The following is a 21,239-nucleotide window of genomic DNA, read 5'->3' as shown; positions in this document are numbered from 1 at the left end:
AAGAGGCCAGCTCCAACATCGTGGCACTTATTAAAAGCTTTGGCTCTGAAGATTGTGCTACTGTCTGTTCTATGGAGAGTAATTCTCCTCTAATATGCTCCTGCAGCCTCAAGCTTCATCCCCCTTCTCAAATTTTCTCATAGCTCCCTCTCCCTCCATGTCCCAATAGACCCTCAAAGACAGCAGAAGCAGAACTTAACTCCTCTCTAAACCAACTTCTCTTCCTGATTTCCTATTTATATTAAAAACAGTATCTGTCACCCAGGCTTAGCACATCATTCCCCTTTGATGCTTCTTTCTATAGCTAACTAGCCTAGCTATTAAGTTCTATTAATTTTGTCTTAGCAATATTTCTTTTCTATGGCCAGTCGACTGATCTCAGGACCAGTTGTTACAATATCTTAAGTCTCGGATCTCAATGCTGTACATAGTTGCTAGATTAATCTTCTGATTGCACAGTTCAGATCATATACCCCCACACTCAAAAGGGCAGCTAAGGTGGCACAATAGATACCGTCAGGGCAGAAGTCAAGAAGTCAGGAGGAACCCTTCCTGAGTTAAAATCTAGCCTTAGGCTCTTACTAACTGCATGAGCCTGGGCAAGTCACTTAACCCTGGTTGCCTCAGTTTCCTTATCTGTAAAATAAGCTGGAGAAAAAAATGTTAAATCACTCCAGTATTTCTGCCAAGAAAACCTCCAAAAGGGATTGTGAAGAGTTGGACTCAACTAAAATGACTGAACAACAAGAACAAACACTCAAAAGCTTCCGGTGGTTCCCTATTTCATTAAAAAAAATGCTACTCATGGAATTTTAGAACTAGAAGGGTCCTTGTATTATCTTGTCTAATCATCCTATTTTAAATAAAAAGGAGATTCAGAAATTTCCTCAGTCGGACATCCAGAAAATGAAAAGGACCTGTCATAGTGATACATTCTTATAATCTGCTACAGAAGAGGCTGAAGCTCATGGATTACCCAATCCAGGAGTAGAATTAAACTGGTGTCAACATGAAATATGGTGAGCCGCCTGGAAGGGGAGTGGAAGGCCACCAGGCTGCTTAAGAATTGGCTAACAGGCTCAGGTTCAAAACAGGAGCTTCTATGTTTTGATAGTGGAAAATTGACCTGAGAGTGGCTGCAGCTCTTCAACCTGGTTGATATAGGGAGACCCAAGTTTGAGAGAGAGAGAGAGAGGAAATTATAGGGGCTTTACCTTTTGTTTTTGTGTGTTATTGTGTCTGACTGTGACCCTAATTGACGTTTTTTGGGGCAAAGATACTGGAGTGGTTTGCCATTTCCCTCTCCAGCTCATTTTACAGATGAAGAAACTGAGGCCATATTGAAGGGTGAAGTGACTTGCCAGGGTCACACATTAAGTAAGTGTCTGAGGCTAGAATTGAACTCTGGAAGAGAAGTCTTTCTGGTTCCAAGCCCAGCCCTCCATCCACTGACACCTTTGTTTGAGATACAATGTCCACAATTTGTTCCCATGCTACCTTTCCAATCTTATGCTTTACTATTAAGCATAAGATTACTATTACACTTTGTGTGCCATTTATCCAGTTGTTAAAATTTTATTTATTTGTTATGTCTGAATGGGCTATGTCCCAAGTTTGTCCATGATTTGCTGCCTCTCTGCCTCAGCTCCTACTGCTCTGATTCTTTGAATTTGTCTCATTTTCTACAACCATGAAATGAATGGGTTGGATCTGGGCATTTTCCTTTCCAGCTTCAAGTCCGTGAAACTTAAATATCAAATGACTTAGCTGTCAGTTTTCTTCAGTGCTCAGCCACCTCTTGCACAAAGCATTCTGTGATTTCTTGTAACTAGTTTTCTCCCATTCTAAACCCCTTGGTACTTTTTTCCTCTTTATACACACTTTGATGTTCTGCTACATTCTACAGGAATTTTTGTGCATGACTTATCTTCCCTGCTGGACTGGCAGGTCCTCAAGCATATAATTGACATGCTTATAAATATGGAATGCATGAACAATAGTCAAGGGAACCTGATGCTGGCTCCAGGGAAGTCCATCTTTTTTGACCACTATAACAAACTTATAATTGTATTGTATTTTATAGTTTTCTTTCTTTTTTTTGTTTTTTTGTTTTTTGCAAGGCAGTGGGGTTAAAGTGACCTGCCCAAGGTCACACAGCTAGGTAATTGTGTCTGAGGCTGGATTTGAACTCAGGTACTCCAGACTCCAAGGCCAGTGCTCTTTTTTTTAAAAAAAATTATTTTTCCAACTACATGCAAAGATAATTTTCATTCACTACTTTTTTTTTTTTTTTTTTTTTTTTTTTAGTTTTTGCAAGGTAAATGGAGTTAAGTGGCTTGCCCAAGGCCACACAGCTAGGTAATTATTAAGTATCTGAGGCTAGATTTGAACTCAGGAACTCCTGACTCCAGGGTCAGTGCCATATCCACTGCACCACCTAGCCGCCCCAATAATTTTCAACAATAGTTTTTTGTGAGGTTTTGAGTTTCACATTTTTCTTGGAACAATCTAATATAGATTATATGTGACTTACAGTTTTCTTGCTGATTTTATACTTTTTGTTGAGTTGTTTGTTGATCAGACTCTCTGTGACCCTATTTGGGTTTGGATTTTTGTTGTTTTGTTTTGCAAAGATACTGGAGTGGTTTGCCATTTCCTTCTCCAGCTCATTTGACAGATGAGGAAACTTGAGGCAAACAGGGTAAAGTGACTTGCCCAGGGTCACACAGCTAGTTATAGCTTCAAAGACATTTCACATCCCTCTCTTTTGAACTTGACAAAAACTCCATGAGGTAAGCAGGACACTATTACCATTGAGGAAATGGGCTGATTTGCCCAAGCCACCAGAACCTAAATCTCATGTTCTTTTCACTGTTCAATGTCCAGGAAAACCTTCCCGGGGAAACAGAGCCCCTTTGTCTGCAGTCTTAAAAATGTGTGGTTTACCACACCAGACTGCAGTGACTCCCAAATGACTAGCCTTCCAGTGGACCCCAGAGTGCATACCCTAAGCAGAGATATTCCTGCAAGTGGGATTGGCACAGGACCACTTGGTGGAAAGTAAGATTACTGTGGCTCAGCATATTTCTATCCATCACCTGGAAACTGGCTTTACTTGGCGAGAGCCCAGTAGATTACCATCATTAGCAATGTCCCACATCTGCTGCAAAGGGTCTCTAGCAATTAGCAAGCCCCCTCGAAATCTAGCATGGCCTGCGGCTGCTGGTTGTCCATGTTCCATACTGTGGGTATTGAGCTTCCCCTCTTCCCAGAAAACGCACACAGGGACATTAGTCTGGCTCTTCCAGTGTCCCCAGACCTTGCCCCACTCCACAGTAACTACCAGCGTGGCCAGGCTGAGCTCTTGGCTCCATAGCCCGGGAACCTTAGCATACAAAGGTAGGGGTCATGGACACGCTCCGGCTGCAAATACATGAGCTGGCATGGCCCAGAACGTTCTCACTGAGTGCCAGCCGAAGACTCCTCGGGCCTGTAGCTCACGAAGTGGGGCCACGGAGCCGGCGACCTGGACCAGCACAGAGCCCAGGGCCATCAGGTAGCCCTCTCTAAGCGTCCAGGTTGGAGTACACCTGGAAAGAGATCTGCGGCGCTGGCAGAGCTCTGGCCGGATACCTGGCCCTCCAGCTCTACATAGCACAGGTGGAAAACCCGCGGCTGGGACTCGGAAGGGCAGTCTAGGCCGGCCAGTCTCGACCGTCAAGCTGGAGGCAGCTTCGCCTGCAGGGGCTCAGTCGAGAGCCAAGCAGCGGGTGCACGGGGGCCTGCAATCGAGGGCGCGGTCCCCAACTCTTGCGGAACGTTCGGGAAGGTTGCCACTAGGCGGAGGACTTCTCGGCGGAGGCTGGAGTGAACTTTCGGCCAAGGGCCCCCGAAACTAGGAGGGAGTAGGGCTGGGGTTGGGGGGTGGAGTTGGCGCTAGAGAAGCCTGAAGGAGTGACGGGGGCGGGGGGGGGTCCTCAAGGGAAGTGGCTGGGAAAGTGGCCTAGGAAAGGGTGAGGCTTGCAGTGGGTGGGAGTTCAGAACTTGAGCAGGGGAAGAGCTTTGGCTAGAGAGAAGCAAGTCGGGGGGCAGAGTCCAAGGGGGAGGGGCGAGGAAAGGCTGGAGAGGAGATAGGGCGGAGGGGGGGAATAGGAGTGTTTATGGTTATGGTGGAGCTGTGCTTCCTTTCCTTTAAGTTGGCAGCAAAGAAGAGTCTGTCTCTCGTTGACAGAGCCCCTATAGCCCCCCTCACCCTCTGCAGCTCTCCTGGATAGAGCCTGCCAAGAAAACGTAGTATATATTTTGTTTGTTTGTCTTTAGGTTTTTGTAAGACAAACGGGGTTAAGTGTCTTGCCCAAGGCCACACAGCTAGGTCATTATTAAGTGTCTGAGACCGGATTTGAACCCAGGTACTCCTGACTCCAGGAGTGCTCCATCTGCTGCACCACCTGGCTGCCCCCCAAAACGTAGTATATTAAAAAGACCAGGGAACAGAAGTGTCTCAGATCTTTGCCCCATCTGAGGAGACCTCATTGCAGGTGAAGCTGGACCACACGGTCTGGCCTCTCTTGAGTCCCAAGGCACTCATCTTTGGTAGAGCAATCCACTGGCTCAGAGGTGAAGTTTTATATTCATCTTCCTCAGACTTCTCTGCTGAGGAAGTTGGCAGCCTCTGAATGGGAGCCAGTCAGGGCACCTGAGGAGGGAGCTCCACACCCACCTGCCAGTCATTTTGAATGCTGTGACACTAGAAGTTGCCGCTCCTATTACAGAACTGGCAGAGACCTCTAACCAAGAGGCCAGGACCAAGTACAGGTGCAGAGGCTGTCCACTCTGCCAGGTATTCACGTGGAGGGTAGAAATGCTTTCAGATTAAAAGGGGAGGTATCCTTAGACTTCATTTGTGGTAATGCCAATGCTGTCAGCCACCATTTCAGAAAAGAAGGTTATACTACAAAGAGAACTGGGATAGGGAGGGAGTGGGGAGCACCTGGGTCCTGTGAAGGTAAAACAACTTAGATATATGTCATAACCTGATTTAATGGAGAGATCACTGGCCAGGGAGTGAAGTCAGATTAATCCTGATACTCAGAAAGTGTTGTGCCACTTTGTATCTCTCAGCTTCCTCCTCTAATTTTTAAGAAGATAAATGATTGTTTTATGTCACCTAAAAACTGAGTTAAATATGAGGACCAGGGAAAGAAACAAATATTCATTAAACACTCTGTGCCAAGCAATGGACTGTGCTTTACACTTTTTTGTTATTCAGTCATTTCTAACTCTTCATGACCCCATCTGGAGTTTTTGTTTTCTTGGTAAGAGTGCAAAGATACCCAGGGTGATTTGATGTTTCCTTCTCCAGCTCATTTTACAGATGAGGAAATAGGGTTGTTACTAGCTTAGGGTCACAAAGCTAGTAAATGTCTGAGGTCAAATTTAAGCCAAGAAAGATTAATCTTTTGACTCCAGGCCCAGCACTCTTCCACTGTGCTAAATAGGCTACCCATAAATCTCTCATTAGGTCCTCAAAATACTGGGAGGTAGGTACTGTTATCCCCATTTTAGATTTGAAGAACCTGAAGAAGAGAAAGGTTAAAGTGACTTGCCCAAGGTCACACAGCCAGCAAGTATCTGAGAACAGATTTTAACTCAGGTCTTCCTCACTCCAAGCACAGCATTCCATCCAATTAACCACCTAGCTATACCTCAAAGGAAAGAGGAGATTATCAGGGGCACAGGATTCTAAGAGAGGGTTTGGAGTGGTTTTATGGTAGAGGCAAAGGAACAAAACCTGGATGTCTGGGTTGAGAGTACTGGTTTTGCTAGTTTGGAGTTCCAGTGGAAACATGAGCAAGTCTTTGTTCTTCTCCTATGGGGCAAGGTTGTATTTTGTGGCACCCCTCAGATTCCTCCATAGACACTTCCCTGCTCATTTATCTAAGAAACTTAAACAAGTTAAGAATGTACCCAGCCCTTATTCTCCTGCTGGATCGAAGTCCTGTCTCTCATCAGAACTTAGGCATCCTGTTATCCAGCCCTAGCTTCTCTCTTGGGACTTGGGCATCCTGTCCCACAGACCAGCCTCATCATGCCAAGAATCCTGTTGCTCAGTCATTTTTCAGTCATGTCTGACTCTTCATGACCTAATGTGGGGACAGAAATCAGCATGAATGACCAAAAGACAAATTGAGGCAGAGCTCTGAGCCAAAGCATTTTATTAAAGGAACTTGACATTCTCAGACCTTCCTCATGAGCTGAGATACCTTCTCTTTCCAGGGCCCTAATTTTATAGAGAATGATACCTAGACACTCCAGAACAGATATAAAAAATGCAGCATAAGTCCAATACTTGACATATGACACAAATGTTAAAACTGGCAACATCAATATGTCAGCAGGGTCACAGGTTGGATAAAACAATATCTCCAATGGCTAGACTGGATGGATAGTCTAGATGGATAGCAAGATGAGACGGTACAAGCTTTATACATCTTCTCTAAGAACCTATTGGGGGAGGGGACTTTCCATACCAATCCATCACCCATATATGTATGGTTTGATTCGTGTAGAGGGCCAGCTCCTGGGAGTGATTTTCACATATCCTTGGTGACCTTTTCCATCAGGGATATGTATGTATTATTACTCATTATATGAATTTGTTGTCTCTCCAGTGAACCCTGACCTGGATAATCTGTGACTCCGGAGGTGGTTGTAAAGGCTTTTCTGATAGAGAAGTAGGCAGATTTCTAAGAGAAAATATTGGAATTTACCCAGGAAATTGTGAAAACTGGGTCTCCTTTAACCGGTCATTCCTGAGACAAGTTTTTGTTATAAAACGTCTGAGTTTACAAAAATAAATTTAGTAGATTCTTGAAACTCAACCTTGCATGTGTGAGTATATCTCTACTCGACCTGACTCTCCTTTAATGTCCAGACCCACACCAGAGCTATCTTGGGGGGGTAAATTAGGGAATTTGATAAAAAATTTGAGGTCTATTATAGGGTCTTCCTATTAGAATCTCTATTTCTTTGTAATCCACATAAAATATGGATTAATACTTTGCTTTATTCTTATACCCATTATTAGATGACTGACCAAATATGTATTATTAAATGAACATGTATTTCCAATTGCTAATAATCATTACCCCTTATAAAATCATGAAGAATTGACTAATGTTTATTAGAATTTCTTTTTTTTGTTTGTTTGTTTTGTTGTTCTTTTTTGTTGTTGTTTTGCAAGGCAGTGGGGTTATGTAGCTTACCCAAGGTCACACAGCTAGGTAATTAGTAAATATCTGAGGTTGCATTTGAACTCAGGTCCTCCTGACTCCAGGTAGGTGCTCTATCCATTGCACCACCTAGTTGCCCCTAATAGTGATTAGAATTTGAGTAAAGGGCCCTCACTCATTGTTACTTGGAGGGTAGCTGTTTCCTTCTCCAGCTCATTTGACAGATGAGGAAACTGAAACAAAACAGGATTAAGTGACTTGTCCTATATCAGACAGAACACAGTTGAAACTATAGTGGAAAGGATAAACTAGATTTATTGTCAGAAGAAATGTAACCTACTGTTCATTTGAGCAAGTTTAACCTCCCTGAGTTTCAGTGTCCCTATCTAAAAATGAAGAAATTGGACAAGATGATCCTGGAGGTTCTTTCCATTTATGGTCCTGTGGTCCCTTCATCTTTACTTTCTTGGCCTGAAACCTGAACCTGTCTTTGGTTTTCTTTACTTACCCCATATTCTCTAAAGAGTCTTCCCTGGTTTCATGTAGAGTGTTAGGATTATGGGAGAGTCCTTTAGGTGTGAAACCTCAGGGCTCAGTAACTAGAGTAATTACTTGCTTCATTTTTCTACAAGGCTGAGGTCACTGCCACACTATTGAAGGGAATGGAGAAAGTGAGGCATAGTGTAGAAAAGAGATAAAGTGGGGTGGCTAGGTGGCACAGTGGATAAAGTACCAGCCCTGGAGTCAGGAGTACCTGGGTTCAAATCCGGTCTCAGACACTGACTAATTACCTAGCTGTGTGGCCTTGGGCAAGCCACTTAACCCCATTGCCTTGCAAAAAACTAAAAAAAGGGGGGGGTAGAGTGATGAATCCAGAAGGGACCTGACATATGAACTCCTTCATGTTCTAACTGTTATAATAGACATGTGTTGTATAAATGATTTGGGGTTTAGTCACTTCTATTATGTGGCTTGAGGACTTTTTCAAGGTACAGAGCTTTAACTTTAATGTGGCTAAGGGTGTTCTGCCTCAGGTCACTAATTTTCTTTTTTTTTTTAAGGGTTTTTTTTTTTAGGTTTTTGCAAGGCAAATGGGGTTAAGTGGCTTGCCCAAGGCCACACAGCTAGGTAATTAGTCAGTGTCTGAGACCGGATTTGAACCCAGGTACTCCTGACTCCAGGGCTGGTACTTTATCCACTGTGCCACCTAGCTGCCCCTTGGGTAACTCATTTTCAAGAATGCCGGCTCCAGGAAGCCATGTTTTCCCTGGGCAGCCACCATCCATCTTCTATAGCGCCATCTTCAACCACTCTGTTAACAAGGGCTCCAACATTCAGAGGATGCTCTATCCAGAGACAGGGTCCTTCTTCCTCTGGATAGCCATCATTCTCTCAATGCCAAAATGTCATATTTTCTGTCAACCCCAGACCCAGAGTCATCTAGCCTTGTCCCCTCTCAATGCTGTGGGGGGAGGAGGGAAGACTACATCAATAATTTTTCCTGCACAATTGTATCCAAAGTCATATTCTCCTTTGTGCTGCTACTATATCCTATTTGTTCTTGTCCCAGGTGGAAAAAAATGGCCATAATGTCTCCATTAGGATATGTAAAAGAAAGGCTGCTGCTAGTCATGGACTTTGCCCAGAATGGGATTTCAATGAATCCTAATGGAAGTTTAAAATGTATGTTAGAAAAATATATCTTTAGTCTATGAGTCTCATAATTGCTTTTTTGAGAAAAGATTCTTTTCTAAAACACTGTACACCCTAACAGCAACATGGGAGTCATGTTCAACCTTGAAGGACTTGCTCATTCCATCAGAGCAACAATCGGGAACAATTTTGGGCTGTCCGCAAAGGAGAGTGCCTTCTGTATCCAGATAAGGAGCTACAGAGTTTGAACAAAGTGCAAGGACTATTCCCTTTAATTTAGAAAAAAACATATCTTATTGTCTGATCTTGTTACCTCTTAGACTTCTTTTCTCTTCTTTAAGGATATGATTTCTCTCTCATCACACCCAATTTAGATCAAGGTACAACTTGGAAACAAAGGAAAGACTGACAGTGCTTTCCATGGTGGGGTGGGGGGAGGGAAGCAAGATTGGGGGGAAAATTGTAAAACTCAAATAATATCTTTTATCTTTAATAAAAATAAATTTAAAAAAAGATTCTTTTCTACAGGATACACAGGTCCCTTTCTGTTCCTTAGGGTCTCAGCTCTCTATCAGAACAGAACATAAGAAAGAGAATACTTGAAGTTTTATAACTTCATTAAATTTAGTTGAAACTACTTAGGAAGAGAGCAGCTAGGTGGCTCAATGGATAGAGCACTAGTCCTACAGTCAGAAGGACCTGAGTTCAAATTTGACTTCAGACACTTAACAGCAACTTAGTTGTACCACCTTGGGCAAGTCACTTAACCCCATTGCCTTGTAAAAACAAAAAAAAAACAGAAAAAAAAAGAAACTACTTAGAAATACTTGCAAGGGTGTGTCACTATCCTAGGTAAAACATCTGGTTCCCCCCAAAATGGCTCCCTCCCATCTTCTTTCATTCATCCTGGCAATTTTGGGCCCAGATAACTCAGTGAGTGTAAATTAACAGTAGTTTATATTTTGGCCAGAAATTCTGAGGGTCTTCCTCTTCCAGAATTATTTTTTTTTAACTGAGTAAAAGAGACCATTCATTTGCCATTTTGAGTCAAACCGAAAATTGCATCTGGGAACATCTACAGTTATCCTATTCAATATCTTGCCACTGAACCCGGATGATTCTGGAGGGGAAAGTAAAGTTGGCAACTCTGCACAGCCCTGCCTCACTTAAATCCAATTCACTTGCAAATCATGGCATTCCCTTCCTAAAGTCCTGGTCCTCTTTGAGAAAGGATGAACAGCAATCTCTTTACCTAGAATACATTCCCATCCATCTTCCACTAGATGAAAAGTCTTTTTTTTCTTTCAGTTGCTCATGTTACTTCTACCAGGAAGTTTTCTCTGATTCCAACCCAAACTCAGGATGAAAGTTATTGGGGCAGCCAGGTAGTGCAGTGGATAGAACACCAACACTGGAGTCAGAAGAGCCTGACTTCAAATCTGACCTCAGATACTTAATAATTACCTAGCTGTGTGTCCTTGGGCAAATCACCCAAGCCCACTGCCTTGCAAAAACAAAAGAAGATGAAAGTTATCTTGTTCTCATATTATTCTACAGTACTTTGGCTCTCTCTGTTTTTTAGCATGATCACATTCTTCCTCATATTCATACTTATGTGTATATGTTTTATTCTTCATTCCCTGTCCACCACTATATTCTCTTTGATGACACAAGCTATATAATTAAAAAATGTTTGTATCCCAATTCCAGCAGAGATGTACACATGAATGCTTAATAGAGGTTTACTGAATTTAAGATAAAACTAGAGCGTAGCCCTTGTTTTTACTTGGTGAGTTCTGTCATCATCTCATCTCTTTTTCATTCCATGCTAGCTTTTCTTTCTTCTCTATTCCCAAATCCACCAAGCCCTGAAAATTCATCTCTCTTTTCCATGATATAAACTTGCCACCTCAGTCAAGCTAATTTTCTCACTGGCTCAGCACATACACATTTTTGATCAGGATATTCCTAATATCTACAAGACCCTCCTTCCACCTCTTGGCCTATATAAATCTTGCCCATTCTTCAAGATCCAGCACAAAGTGCATTGATTGCAGGAAACCTCTCCTAATTCTGGCTCATGCTGAGCCTCTCTTATTCTGAATTCCCTCAGTGCTCCTGTGCATTCTCCTTTGCAGTAGCCTGTGATTGTTGATCTATTTATTGCTTTGGAATTGTTCTCTTGTCATCCTCAGCTTACTCTAATCTATTTTGGGGTGGATAGCAGATGCTTTCCTCTTCAGAGGCAGGGTAGTGGAGTAAAAAGAGTGATAGACTTAAAATGAGGAGAATTGTCTTGGGATTCCAGCTTCAACACTTCCTAGCTGTGTTGACTATGAGCAAGTCATGCAACCTGCCCAAGTCTCAGCTCCTTCACCTCTAAAATGGGCATGCAGGGGTGGGGGGGGGGAAGCTGAGAATATTTGTGTTACTCATGTTATAAGAAAAGTATTTTGTCAACCTTAAAATGTTATAGAACACGTATACCAATCATTTACTTTGTGCAAAAGCACTTTAAGAATGGCAGAAAAATAAGATATGGTCCCTGCCTCAAAGAGTTTAGAGTCAAATTAAGGACCTCCACTCATGTGGCTAGCATGGTAGGTCAAGTTCTATCCTCATCACATGTAACCTGAGCTATTGCATTTAGTCTCCTAATTGTTCTACCTGCTTCCAGTCTACATTTCCAATCCATTCTCTACATACCTGTCAAAATTGTCTTCCTAAAGCACAGATATGACCATGTCATCCCCTCACTCAATCTTTGATGGCTCTTTGTTGCTTCTAAAATAATTACAATTTAATCTTGGCAATTAAAGTCTTTTACTTTCTGGCTCCTGCTTACCTTTCCAGGCTTATTTCACATTTTTTCCCTTAACAAATGCTACATTCCAAACTAACTCCACAATATTTCCCCAGTTCAGCATCATAAGTCTTTTTTTTCAAGTATCACAATGTTTATTGACAGATACAAGTATATAAAATCAGGGCATGAATATGACTTGATAAATTAAGTAGACTTAATTTCAATACTATAATAAGAGGGACCAATTCAAATTCTCACCAATTTTTGTTTCACACCCACAAAAACCACTTCTCTTCAAGGGCATTAACGATCTCTCAAAACTGATCAGTTTTGTGCAAGTAAACCATGTTTTATGCACTTGCCCAGGCTCAAGGATATTAAAATCTAGCACATAAAGCCCATTATTAGAGGTATAAATACAAGTAATATACTATTACGGCAACAACCATCGATTACAGTTAAGAATCCTCTGTAACAACCAAATGGATAATCAAATATTGCAATGACTCAAGTATTACACTGAGCAAAGTGCATCTCTACAGTATTCAGTGTTGCTATTCAGTTTTCTAACTTAAAACAGCCTATGATAACTGGCAGCCAAGAAGGTCCTTGCAACAGACTGCCTCTGCTTGAGAACACAGGATGTAATTATTGCATGCTGCTAATACACTATCTAAACATTAAGGATACTCTATAAGATATTTGATGGTAGACTATGATTAAGACGTTGCACTACAAAAAACCTTAGGCAGAAGAACATCCTATTGACATGCTTCTGCTTTAGATATTTTGAAAACATGACAGCAGAATGAATTTTCACAGTGGTTAGGTCAAACGCAGTTACATCCTAGCAACAGTATGTTTGCACAATTTTAAGGCTTTGGCTGGTCTTTAGTCAGCTTCTTCCTCTGATTCTTCTTCTTCTTCAGCAGTTTCCAGCCAGGTGAGCCATTGGTTGACCTGGAATAAAGCCTTACCCTTCCCTGGAAACTCTTGGGTTATATCCTCTTTCCATGCTAGGAAAACTTCCTCTTCAATTATTTCCATATCATAGAAATGAACAAAGAAGTGCAGTAACATGCCTTTTGGAAAGTTGTTATTGTAGCAGTGCACCTGAAGAGCATACAGGGCACTAACTAGTAGGTCAATGTGATCATGAAGGAACTTCCAGCATCATGAGTCTTAAAGGTCCTATGATCTTTGTACTTTGTCCCCCATGCCTAGAAGCCATGTTTTCTCACACATACTTCTTAGAAACTATTGCTTCCTTCAAATATCAATTCAGGGGGCGGCTAGGTGGTGCAGTGGATAGAGCACTGGCCTTGGAGTCAGGAGTACCTGAGTTCAAATCTGGCCTTGGACACTTAATAATTACCTAGCTGTGTGGCCTTGGGCAAGCCACTTAACCCCATTTGCCTTGAAAAAAATCTAAAATATATATATATCAATTCTTAGAATGAGCTTTTCTCAGTTTTCAGTATTCTCTTTCTCCTCAATTTACCTTGTCCTTAGTTATCTTTACAAATATTGTATCCATTGGTAGAATAAAACTCCTTTCAAGGCAAGGATTGGATTGTGTCTTTTCTCTGTAACCCTACCATCTTACCACAGTGCCTTGCACACAGCAGGCACTTAATGAGTGCTTGTCAAATTGAATTAAATGGCATAAGCATACCAGACATGTGATAAGTGGGGAATCTAAGAGTAGGAAGCTATGCATGGCTGTAGTTCATGGTGAACTAAAGTTAAGTCAGCTGTGTGATGTGACAATCACAAAAATGTATTCCATATTGGGCTACACTAATAGGGCTATAGTGTCTCTAATTTTTCCTTATATCTCCTTGGCTGGCTTCTTATGTTTCCTCACATGCACCCACTTACCTCAACTCCCCAAAGGCTGTGGGTGCATGTAAGGAAATATGAGAAGCCAACAATTGCTTGCCTTCTCAAAGGTTTGCAATGGCTTACTAATCACCAAATCCAAGACATTTTTCTTTTAAGTCTTCCTTATTATTGATCTTTTTATAATATGTGGCACTACTAACCTCTCTCCATGCTGTATTCTCTCTACTCCTTTGGCTTCAAAGAAAGCATATTGCCTGGTTATCTTCAGGTTATACCCCGAACCTTCCTACCTCCATAGATTAGTTTATGTTGTTCTCTCTGACAATAGGGGTCTCTTCCTCAACCTTACCTATTCAACTCTTAAAGCCCAATTCAGAATGTCAGCTCCTCTCTAAAGCCTTCCTTGTTCAATTCAGTCTATCATGACCCCCAGGATCTCACAAAGTATTTTATTTTTGTAACTTGTTGTGGAGTTATTTTTCAGTTATTCAGTCATGTCTGACTTTTTATGACCCTGTAGATCAAACTGTCCACAGGGTGTTCTTGGTTATTTCCTTCTCAGTGGCAAATAGAGGTTAAATGACTTGCCAGTCACACAGCTAGTGTCTAAAGCTAGATTTGAACTTAGGTCTTCCTGACTTCAGCACTCTATTCACTGTCACCAAATTTGTTACAATACTTAGCACATATTATATTAACATTTTTATTATGGACCAAAACTCTGATTTTATCATTTTAGGGAACTTCCAGTGAGGAAACTCCCTCATATTCACAACTTTATGGTGTTGGGAATTTCATGGGGGCACTGTGAATTTAAGTAACTTGTCTTGGGTCACAGTACCAGTATGTGTCTGTAACAGAATGTGAACTTTCTGACCTGACAGACTGAAGACCTGATCTCTAGAACTGCTTCTCCTTTACATGAATAGCAATAATATAACATATCTCTTTTAACCTTGAATTTAATCTTCCACACTCAGTGGGAAGAGTGAATCTTTACAGGAATTATGTGTGCGTGATCCACACAGGGTACAAATATCACCAGGTCAAATGTGTTAAGATATATATTCCAGGAACAAGATGACTAGGAGAGACAGCTCAACTGTGGGATGGCTTGACTGATGTCAACTTGCTGTTCTCTACCAGATCCATTCCCATCCACATTGCTCTCCAGTCCTGCTGACCATCAAGTCTGGCATCTTTTCAGGGTCACCTGTCTAAAATTCATTATGGATTTTGTAGTTGTACCTCTTTTACGGATCTTTTAGGCACTTCTACTGCAGAGTGGTATTATCATTGTACATTATAGTTTTCCCAGATGTGAATCATATCTCACCCTTGTTATATTGCAAACTGGATGAGAAGGCAGAAAATGATGTATATTCATTCTATATATTGCCTCATCATCTTTTAAAATTCTGCATACAGCAAATAATGTTTGTTAAATGAAAACAAAATATGAGGGTTTATCCATAGAAGTGAGTTTAGCTTTAGCCTGGTATATAAAGTTTTGTTGAAGTCAGAAATAAATGACTTCAAATCTCAACTTTGAAATTTGTGACTGGGAAAATCAACTGACTACTCAGAAGCTTTGTTTTTTCATCTGTAAAAATTATGTTATTAATGATAATAGCTAGCATTCAAATAGTGTTTTAAGGTTTGCAGAGAACTTTACAATTATTATCTCATCTGAGTCTCAAAACAAATCTGGGATATTGATGCTACTATCCCCATTACATATGAGGAACTTAGACTGAGAGAGGATAAATTACTTCTGATAGCTATGTCTGAGGCAAAATACAAACTGAGGTCTTCCTGACTGTTAAGCTCACTGCTTTATCCACTGGGTCACCTAGTACATACCTCAGAGGGTTGCTATAAAACTCAAATGGAATAATGTTTGCATTCTTAAGAGTTGCAAAATACTTTATGTGCTATATAAATTATTTGCACCAAAAAATTGGGGAAGACAAATAATAGGAAGCAATCAATAATCAAAAAGTAATTGCTTACCACATATCTCAAGAAAGGATAAAAGACTCATATATACAAAAACATTTATAATAGCTCTTTTGTAGTGGCAAAGAATTAGAAATCATGGGAATTCACCTATCAATTGGGGAAATGGCTCAACAAGTTGTATATGAATGTGATTTCACTGTTCTGTAAGAAGTCATGAGGGATAGAACTTCAGAAAAACCTAGAAAGGCTTGCATGAGCTGATGTTCAGAGAGAACACATATACTACAACATTGTGAGATGATCACAGTCTCTCAGCATTTCAGTGATTAAGAACAATCCTGAGAGACCTGTTAAAGAAAATGCCATCTACATTCAGAGGGAAAAAATTATGAATTCTAAATGCAAAGCAAAGCATACTATGTTCACTTTTTAAAAACTTTTGTGTTTTTCTTTCTTTCTCGTGTCCCCCCCCCCCCCTTCTTCTAGGATGGTAGAATTCTGATTCTAGTTCTAATTGGGGTGGCAGAAAAATGTGAAATTCATAAACTTGCAAATGGATGAATGCTGAAAACTACCTTTGCATTTAATTGGGAAAGTTAAATAAAATTTCATTTGAAAGACTTGTATGAACTGATGCTACATGAAGTGAGCAAAATATAAATTGAGGTCTTCCTGACTGTTAAGTTCACTGCTCTATCTACTGGGCTACTTAGTAGCTACCTCAGAGGGTAGGTGCACATTAATCACTATGTAATTGAACACATTAACAACAACATTGTGTGATAATTAAGTACAATGGATTTGCTCATTTCAGTACAATAATCAAAGACAATTCTAAAGGACTTGTGATGGAAAATATCATCCACATCCAGAGAAGGAACTGTGGAGGCTGAATGCAGACCAAAGTTTACTATTTTCAATTTATAAAATTTATTTTATGTTTTTTCCCTCTCTTTTTTCTTTTTGTTTTGATTCTCCTTTTATAACATGATTAATATAAAAATGTTTAACATAGTTATAAATGTATAACCTACACTATAACTTTCAGGAGGAAGGGGGAAGGGAAAGGAGAGAAGGAGAAAAATGTGAAACTCAAAACCTTACAAAAATGATTGCTGAAAACTAGCTTTGCATGTAGTTGGAAAAAAATAAATTAATCAATTTTTAAAAAAGTAATTGCTATACCTTTGGAATACAGAGTAAGACACTAGACAGAAGCACAGTGGAGGCTATTCTCTCCCATCTATGTGGGGATAACACCATGAACCCTAAGTAAGGCCTACAAGTCAGCAAATAGTTATGTTCTAGTCAGCTGATAGGGTGGCTTCCTTTTGGGTCCAAGTCATTGCTACAGCTACTTAGAAGGTCATCACTGACCTGAAGCCCTAGTTTCATACCTTCAAATCCAACTATATCTTCCCATTCTGGCCCAGACTCATATGACCAAAGTCAAGGGTGTGGTTCCAGGTAGGAGAGTTCTCTGGTCTAGTATCATGATAGTGGTCCTCCCAGGTCTCAAAAGTTACAAGCACAGTGGGCATCAGTGACATTGAAAAGCATTCCTGTGAGCTCCTTGGCTCTGTTTCTAAATCTGAATCATTTCCTGAAGTGGAGGCCCTGATGGCAAGACTTTGTGTTTTATGAATTCAGGTGATAAGAATGATTAAGCAAACTATAATGCCATACTATGCTTGGCTGCAAAACTTTTAAAAATGGCTTACTTCTGTATAACTGGCATTATATAGTTATGCATTCCAAAGTATATCACAATTTTATCTAAAATTCTTACTTGCAATGCTTTTGCTGTATGTTTGAGACCTTGTGCAAAACTCTAATGGGCTTACTGCCTTTTTGTAGACAATCTGTTCTACTATAGTTGGAAAGAGATATTGAATTTATGTGTGTGTGTGAGTATACATATAATATTTTAATGAACAGGTGTGTAACTATTCTATTCAACAATGTTTTCTATTTTTTTATTTAATATTCTCATTGTGTACAAATAATGTTTTTTTATACATTAATAAAATATTCTTGTTTAAGAGTAAACAAAATACCCCCTCCCCCAAAAAAGATATAGACTCGCTTGAGCGATAAAGTAAAGGGGAGAGAAAAAAATTAAAATTAAAAAAATAATAGTAATAATTGTAGGTATGGCCAGGTGGTACAGTGGACAGAGCACCAGCCCTGGAGCCAGGAGCACCTGAGCCCATATCTGGCCCTGGATGACCAACAATCACCCAGCTGTGTGACATGCAAGCTACCCCAACCCCACTGCCCTGCAAAAACCAAAAAAAGAAAAAAAAAGACCTAAAATAAAATAGTAATAATAGTAGGGGCAGCTGGGTGGCGGACAGGACACCAGCCCTTGAGCCAGGAGCACCCGGGTCCAAATCCAGCCTCAGACACCCAACGATCATCCTGCTATGCGGCCCCAGGCAGACCACCCAGCCCCATTTTCCCTGCACCCCCCCCCAAAAATAATAATAATAAAAAAAATGTGCTTCAGTCTATGTTCCAACACCACCAACTCTGTTGTGGGTGGATCACATTCTTTATAAGTCCATCGCAAAAGTTACTTCCATATTTTTCCACTGTTGCCATTGCTGATCACAACTCCCTCCTTTTGTATTTCTCCACTACCATGTACTATATTTTCTCTCTCCTTTCACTTTGACTCTGTTGTAGGGCAGCTGAGTGGCGCAGCAGACAGATCCCTGATCCTGGGGCCAAAGAGGCCCCGAGCCCCCCACCCCCACCCCTTAGGCCCAGCATCCACCTGGCCCTATGGTCCTGGACAGACCATCCAATCTCAGCCCCTTGCAAGAAATAAAAAAGAAAATGTTCAACAATGTTTTCTTAAAGAAAATATATGATATGCTTACAGGTCTAAATAATTGGTTGGCTATCAATGAATCAAAAATCTCAGAATTCAACTCTTGCTGTATAGATGCATGTATGTTTGTATTTATATGTTCTTTCTTTAGTTATGATTTGCATTCTATCATTATAACATCAGAAATATGAAACAGACGTGTAAAATGACAAGTCAACATATTATAATCACTGCTAAATTGATTCTTCAAAACATGAGGCATATTAAAAGTCATTTCAAATATATAATGAAGACTATGCCTTAAGCTTGTACACAATGAAGATGCATTTATATAAAATGAACATATCTTACACCAAATTTTTGCTGCTGAAATTTTATATTGTTTGTGGAAGACTTTTTTTTAGCTTTAAATCATGGCTATGGTACAAAATTATCATTTTGTAATTTCCTAACTGTGCATTTTTTAATGTCATGAGCAGGATTATAAACTGCATGACTATCAATAACTTTTATAGGCAGGTTTTAATAAATATTCTTTTTAAAATATTTTACATAAAAAAATAGAGGCACTGCTGCTCTGTTAATTTCTCATCTAAGAAAATAAACTTCTTCCTCTAAAGGAAAAAAAAAACAAAACAAAAGCATTCCTGTTCAACTCAAGGGCCTGAAATTTTGTTATCCTCTATAAGTGGCCTCTCTTCTTCCTTCCCCCTTATCCTTTAAGGAGCACCACTTTATATCCCCTACCTGAAGGCAGCTACATCCTTTCCAATCCCATAGGCCACTAGACCCGTCAGTTCCCAAGCCAGAGAAGCACTCTTTGTTCAGATGTGATCTCCAGCTTGGTGCAGTACTCCCTCTCTATGAGTCTTTGGAACTCAGCCGAGGTAAAGTAGGTCCACAGTTAAGATAATCACATCTAGCATGGTTCATTGACTCTGGAAGGGAAAAGGAGAATGTTCCCACTTCCACAATTCCCCCCTCCCCTAGTTCTCACAGTATGCCCTATAGGAGGGATGCCAGAAACTAAAGGAAGATAAGGAGGTGCTGGAGGAGTCTACAGAACCATGGGCCACTCACCAGCTTTCCCGGTTCTCCAAAGAAAGGTAGATACATAGTGTGTGAGGCATGACTCCATCCAGTGTAGCCAAGCAGAGGTTCAGTGCAATGCCATTCCCGCACAAGTCATGGCCGCCATGAAGTTGCAGGCAGGTGACATAGCAGGTCCCAAAGTCCTGTATCAAAGCCCAGTAGGTGTCCTTGTGGAATTGCAGGGGAAGAGAGGAGAAATCCCGGACCAAAGTGGTGGAGGGAAAAGGCTGCACGAGGTAGAAAAGTCTGAATGCTCAGCTGCTCTCAATCCCTAAGCCCTCCAGTAGGTCGCTCACACATCTTGTCCTCTATTTCCCGGTACCTAGGCCTATCCTATTATACATATAGTTCCAAACAGTTTGATTCCAATTCCCTCCTCAGATGGGGAAATAGAGGAAAAGATCCAGATCCTGCTCCTGACAGTGTCTAGGGCACAGTAGACATTTAATAAATGTAATTTATTATTCTGAAGCCTTCTCAGCCTGGTCCAATCTGTTACAACCAACATCCCCATCAAATTCCCAGCTGGGTGACTTCAGTGTCTCTTTTGCAGAAGCATCCTGAGCCCCGAGCGCCTTCCCCTGCTTCCTGCTCTCCTCCCCGAGCTCCCTACGTGAGACCCTTTCCCTGAAGCCTGTCCCCGCCCCCCATCCCGAGCCCTCTCCCGGGAGACCCAGGTGCTGCTCACCTACCTGTACACGCCATATGAAAGCTCAAGCGGCACAGAGGTAGAGCTACTGTAATGCCGGGCAAAGCCTGCTGAGAACTAGGTAGAGGCGGACTGGAGGGTGGACTAGAGGCGGCTCTCCGCCCGCTCACCCGCAGTGGGTTTCTGTCTAAATCCCGGGTCCTTTGATCTCTGATCCCGCCTCCTATTCGCTGCCAGCCAATCAGACTGTCTTTCTCGTCACCGCTCGGTCCCCATCCTTTCCTGAATGGACTCCGACCCAGAGGCCCCGCCCCTCCGCGCCCCGGGCCCAATCCTCCCGCAGCCGCTCCGTGGCCACGCCCTCCCGGCTCCGGGGCCGCCTCCAGGCGCGGAGCCCACCGGCTCCCGGGGCTCCGGTCCGCGGCGGCTCTCCCCTCGCCTTGGCGATCAGGCCCCTTCGGTCCCCGGCTTCTCTTTCAGGGCTCACCTCCCGGTCCGGGGCCAGGGCCAGGGCCAGGGAGCCGCTCAGCTCAGACCGACCTCCGGGGCTTGCCAGTGGCCGGCGCGGTCCGCTGCGGTGGCTGGTGGCCCTGCGGCTGGGCCCGGGCAGCGGCCAGGGTCAGCGGCAGGGATGGCCTGAAGGTGGGGAGACGAGACGGGATCCAGGTAGCCTGGCCAAAATCCACCTGTCTCCTGGGAACTTTGCCCTCTGAAAACCCTGACCTGCCGGTTCAGGCTTCCCCTACCCTGACCAAAAGAAATAAAGGTCATGCCCACTCATCTTACACAGCCCCTTCGGGAAATCTGAACCTCCTCCTGCCAGGGCTCAGGTTGTGAGTCCCTGCACAGCTACATTCACATTGCCTCCATCTGGCCCTCCCCAGCCCTCTCACCTGTGCAGCCCAAACCACAGAACGGGTCCCTGGACTAAGCTCCAATGCAGCAGAGAATATGGGGCTCCCTCCAGCATGGGCCTAGCTCCTTTTAACCCTCTACTGAAGTCCCACCTTCATTCATCTAGGGAGCAAAAGGGACCTGGGGGAAATCACTGTGACCAAGTCAGGTTGAGCTCTGGTTATATCTGGATGTGGGGTGTTTGTGTGTGTGTGTGTGTGTGTATGTAAGACCTGTGGAGTCTGATCTAATATTGCTTTGAAGGTGAAA

At 42.1% G+C, this 21,239-nt stretch overlaps 1 long non-coding RNA gene across 1 annotated transcript; it reads right to left on the bottom strand.

The window, feature by feature from the left end:
- Positions 1–9,528: 9,528 nt before the first annotated feature.
- Positions 9,529–20,367, bottom strand: LOC141498510 (uncharacterized). The gene is made up of 3 exons (XR_012471665.1): positions 20,119–20,367; positions 19,415–19,653; positions 9,529–14,753 (listed from the first exon to the last, which is right to left on the bottom strand). It is a non-coding gene; the product is annotated as an uncharacterized LOC141498510 (long non-coding RNA).
- Positions 20,368–21,239: the final 872 nt, after the last annotated feature.

This window comes from Macrotis lagotis, chromosome X, assembly GCF_037893015.1.
Source record: "Macrotis lagotis isolate mMagLag1 chromosome X, bilby.v1.9.chrom.fasta, whole genome shotgun sequence".
NCBI classification, from domain to species: domain Eukaryota; kingdom Metazoa; phylum Chordata; class Mammalia; order Peramelemorphia; family Peramelidae; genus Macrotis; species Macrotis lagotis.
The sequence above is the reverse complement of the archived record's forward strand: the minus strand, read 5'-3'. Positions and strand labels throughout refer to the sequence as shown.